The sequence below is a fragment of the Zonotrichia albicollis genome, chromosome 1, assembly GCF_047830755.1.
Source record: "Zonotrichia albicollis isolate bZonAlb1 chromosome 1, bZonAlb1.hap1, whole genome shotgun sequence".
Taxonomy (NCBI): domain Eukaryota; kingdom Metazoa; phylum Chordata; class Aves; order Passeriformes; family Passerellidae; genus Zonotrichia; species Zonotrichia albicollis.
In genome coordinates, this window is record NC_133819.1 from 96,976,961 (window position 1) to 96,982,128 (window position 5,168).

Here is a 5,168-nt window from a genome sequence, read left to right on the forward strand (position 1 = left end):
AGTGTCTCATAGTACAAATGAGAGTTGTTCAAGGAGTGAATTATGGATAGGACTAAATTATCCATGCATATTCTGCAGGGGACAGATAATGAACTTAAAATTCTCATTTTTAAACTAAATGGTTGCTATTTCAATTACTAGTGGATATCCATCAAAAAAGCTACTTTTAAAGTACTTGGGTTAGATTAAGTATCATTACAGGAAATTGAACTATGAGAAATAACAGCTCATCTGAAAACACAGAAGATATCTTGTTCAAAATATGGCTATAATTGAAATTTGTTATTCCAATCATGGTTTTCCAATATAGAAATGCACATCTATTTAATATGAATGTAGATGGAATTCAGTCCCTGCATGCTCTTTTAGCAGAACTATCTGCATATATGGTCAAGTCGGCCTAACAGCTAATTAAAAATGTATGCTACAAATGAATGTCTATAATTATAATTTAAAAAATACAAAAAAAAACCCTCAAAACCCAAATCCAAACTCAGACATAGGCAATAACATGAGAATTTGTTAATGAGGACAGTATTATTTATTTTAATATGCTATTCTATAACAGTTTGCTATGCTTTTAAAGACTCAGTTTTTAACAGTGATCAGTGTCTCTGATTCCATACTCAGAAAGCATGTGATACTTCTTAAATGCATGAGAGGGGAAAACCTATTTCTAGGATTTATGCACACATACTACCTGGGTGGTCTTGGTATTAATGACACTTATTATTTCCCAGAAAGAAAAATTTCCCACAGTGCTTTCTGCAATCCTACAGGAAAGATTTGTGCAAGCACAGAAGGGCAAAAAGGAAGACAGTATGAAGATATAGCTCTAAATGGATTAAGTTTGCTATGTTGAATGCTCCTGATAACAGTATATATTTCTGTAAGTATTAAAGACTTTATTTCTAATGACACATTAAGTATTCACTTACTGTTTTCCAGCTTTGAGATTAATTCTGAATACATTTTTAAAGAGCACTCAACCTTAACTTTTATAGTGTGGGGACAGATTTATGCCCCATGAAATACTCATCTGTGTAATTTTGGTCTCTGTATATCTTGTTTATTTGTTGAAGGTGTCAGAATACATCCCTCTTTGTTTATGGTTTCCTCCTGCCTCATTGCAGGCATGTGCAAGCAGCCACGTGTGTCAAGGCTGCAGTTGCCAGGAAGGGCACAGGATTTTCAGCTTGAAGCAAAGAATACTAGATGAGAAAGTGTGGATAAAATAAGCTCTGTGATGTGATAAGAAAGAAAGAATGTAGCATATGTAGTATTTACTTGGAGGAATTTAAAAAGGAGCAGGGAGGAAGATTGGAGAGCTTAGGAAAAATTAGAAGTCTGAGAAAAGATGTAAGAGGATGGACCTCAGGAAGAATATGTCTATGGCACACATTCTAGGATGACAAACTTACATGGCACTTCATATAGATATGACCCACATCCTTTCAGGTATAAGGTTTATCTGTTTGTATTCCAAGTCAGCTGAAAACTCCGCTTCAGTACTGGATTAAACTGACTGTGTTACTTCCCAGCTGGCACTAGCTCTGCTATGTCCTAAGGCACCAGTTTTATTAGCAGGGTTTTGTGATAACAAACTATGAATGAAGAACAATTTTGTTTAGAGCCAGCAATAATGAAAAGCTTGATTATTTCAAAGTCTTAAACTCTTATAGTTGAAATATTTTGTAGATCATTTACCTACTATTTCATGTCTTGGTTTCATTGTTGGGGAGACTTCATTGCCTAGTCCTGCTGTATGTATTTGAGAAAATTTAGTATGGCTTCTGACAAGCTTTTTAAGAATATAGAGAAAATGTAGGCAAGTACAGTATTTTCTAGCTTATTAAGCAAGCACTGTTGTTTATATGGGATAGTTTCATCTGGAATCACTCTGATAAGGATGAGACACTGCTATTTTGGTTGCCATTAACATGATAGAAAATCTTCAAGTGCTTGTTTCAGACTGGCAGACAACCAGTGAGGTTTCTGGCTTATATATCTGGCCATGCTACTGTATAAATAAAGTGAGTTCTCTGTTGTATCTCTTCTTCTCCCAACAAAATGAGGAAATTTGCTCGGTAACACTTGGGGGAATTTAGAAATCGATTGTTCAGTGTATTTGACCAAGCAGATACAATAAAAATGTGTATGCAAAAAAGCCTAGTTACGGCAATGCTGTATTGTAGTTATCATTTTTAGCTATATTAGTCAAAATATCTGCAAAAGTTCCATGTGCCTGGAAATGGCACGAGGCCACCTGGAATCAGCTCATATGTTTTGACGTGCTCCTACTGACAAGTTCCCAGTTGTCTGACAAAGTAAAGGATTTTTTTTTTTTTTTGAAAATGTGAGCTTTGATTTTCTCACTGACATGGTGTGCAGCTGCTAGAGGTGCAGCCATCCCCACAGTCTCAAAGGGCTGAGTGCCCTTGTGTGGAGCCTTGCCAGCAGCCTGTGAACTGCATTAATGTGTTCCTGGATTTCCTCACAGATTCCCTGTCAGCTCCTTGTGTGGGTAAGAGCTGTGAGGGGGTCCTGTCACACCCTCTTGCTTTGTGCAGTGAGGGCCACCAGTCTCACTCTCGCTGAGTGCATCCTAATTTTGGCTGCAGGTTCAAATAGGTTATTGATTTCAGATTAGCAAAAGCAAGAAAAATCTAAATAAAATATTTGTATGAGAGGGACTTTTCCTCCTCCAGAAATCCTAGCAATGGCAGGACGTTTTTTTCCAGGCAGGCACTTGCTATTGATTATGGGTCTGAAACTATAAGTCACACAGATAGAAAAATAATAAGGGAAAGAAAGCACACACACAATCAATAATAAATTAAATTTTTAAAAAATCGTATCTTAAATGCAAGAATTTTACTATAAATTCACAGGTGTTGGATTGTATTTCCCCAAGTGGCTTAGCTATTCTATGGAAAACTCAGCATATGATTCCCCAAGTGGCATAGCTATTCTATGCAAAACTCAGTGTATGATTTCACTGTCAGAAAGCCATGGAGTGACCAAAGAAAAGTAAATAATTCTTATCGCAAGTGCAACTTAGAATATATCACATGACTGTCATTGTGAAGCACTCATAACTATTGTCCTTTCTCAGCCATGGGTAAAATTAAGCAATATCATGCAGGATGACTGAGCTGGAACAGGTCAGAGGAGGAATCTTTGTCTCATTATACTGCACAGTCCTGAATACAAAATCCAAATCTGGTTCTCACAGTGCTTGCATTGAGTAGTTTATTATACTTTAATCCCTATTCAAGACTGAACATTCAGTAAATTGATAGCTCAGGATTGCAAAATAATCATACCAAGAAAGGAGGGATTAAAATAATACAAAATAAATTTGCTATATCCTTCCACATGGGTTTATTTTTTAAAATCTTCTTAAAAATACTCAAAATATTGTATGTAGTTCATAACCAGTTTTTGCAGGACACATTTTTTTCTCTGACCTTGACTTTATGGAGTAGTACATAGAATTCTCTTGGCCATTCATAAAGTTGCAATGTTTCTTAGCATAGTCACCCTGTCCATAGCTCCTTTCCTATTGGACCTAGATGCCTAAAAAAATTTAATTAATCTTCATTCTTTGTCTATTTCTACCCATGAAGAATGGAAGCAAGTGTTCTCCAATTTATAAATAGTACTAATATTTTTCCAGTGTAATATTTTTATTTCATTAAAACCGAAATTATATCTATTTTGCATATGCAAAAATCAACATTTAAGAATATGCAAAATTATCCTAGTGTGCCCCTACCTTGGATCAGAGTGTAGCCACCACATGACTGGAGTGCTAGCACATATGGAGGAGGTGGTTTGTCTCAGGAGAAACCCTGCCTCATGGTGTGACTGTGACTATTATCACAACATGAATACAAAAAATTGTGTATTTTGATTGAAAAAGACCTCTATGACTTCTTTGTGATTTTCTGTCAGATTGATTTTTCAGGAAAACACAGGTGTTTACAAAGTAGTATATTGTTTTATGGTACAGTTTCTTTCAAATTTGGTGTTGAGAAAAATAAAGTAAGTATTTAATTTCAGAGTTTTTTTTTTTTAATTTAAGCTATTTTACCTTGTTGGAGCTGCAGCACAGCAAATGCAAATTAGAAATTGTTATTCAGAGATTATAAAGCTGGAATGAAAGATGATCCTATTTTTTTTCCTGTGAACTTGTTCACTGTCTAGATTGCATTTCCGTGATGCATTGTCTCTGCATTGATTGAGTGTCTTGTTTGTTTTGTAGATGTGTTCTGGATAGGAAAAATAGTCTATGGGTGTTGTTAAACAATACATGCATTTTAGTGCTGATGGGAATGATCCTAAGCAGTACAGTAGGACAAAATGAAAACACAAGGACAGAAAAACAATTAAAAAATATTAGCATGCTTTCCCTTGGTAAAAAATCTGAAATAAAATATCTTAATCTGTTAGTCTTTCTTTCATATTATTTTTAGGTATTATTCTTGCCCTTTCCTTACTGTGTTAACCATCAATCTCTCTTAAAATAAATCTTCCACTTTTCAAGTACATAACAGAACAAGCATTCTATTTTTCCCCTGGGTCTAAACTGGAACATTTGAAGTGTCTGATTTTTCCCTTTAAGCAAAAAGAGGAGGAGAGATCAAAGAACTCAGTCCATCACCTTCAGGTACAGTACTTTTGTAATTTTAAGATATTTCATGTGTAGGTACTGATATCTCTAAAGATATGTTTCTGAAAATATTACTGAATATCTAGTTTCTTAACATTTCTATAGTTCTGTAGTAAAACCTCCAGAGTTAAACCATAGAAGAGAGGTAAAAATGCAATTCAATATGTTGGAAAATGCAAGAATTCCTTAAGAAATAATTTTACTGTTTTTTCAGTGTACAAGCACTTTTACGTTCAAGAACAATTTGGAGCAAGAGGTATGTTGTTCATACAAAATATTCCTATAGCAAGCAAAACATTTCTGGCCTGTTTGAGCAGAGAAATTTTTATAACTGTTAAATTATAGAATGAAATAACTTTATAAAACATATGTTTGAAGCTGCTTGCAAGTTCTATAAGGAGAATTTTTTCCTTTGATATAATGAAATATGTAAAGTTCAAGATCTGATTACTGTAATTGTTTCTGATTGTTTATTGTAATTATTATAACAGGA

At 34.6% G+C, this 5,168-nt stretch overlaps 1 long non-coding RNA gene across 1 annotated transcript; it reads left to right on the forward strand.

The window, feature by feature from the left end:
* Window positions 1–319: 319 nt before the first annotated feature.
* LOC141730401 (uncharacterized) lies at window positions 320–4,932 on the forward strand. Its single transcript, XR_012581858.1, has 3 exons — window positions 320–889; window positions 4,628–4,672; window positions 4,890–4,932. It is a non-coding gene; the product is annotated as an uncharacterized LOC141730401 (long non-coding RNA).
* The last annotated feature ends 236 nt before the right edge of the window (window positions 4,933–5,168 follow it).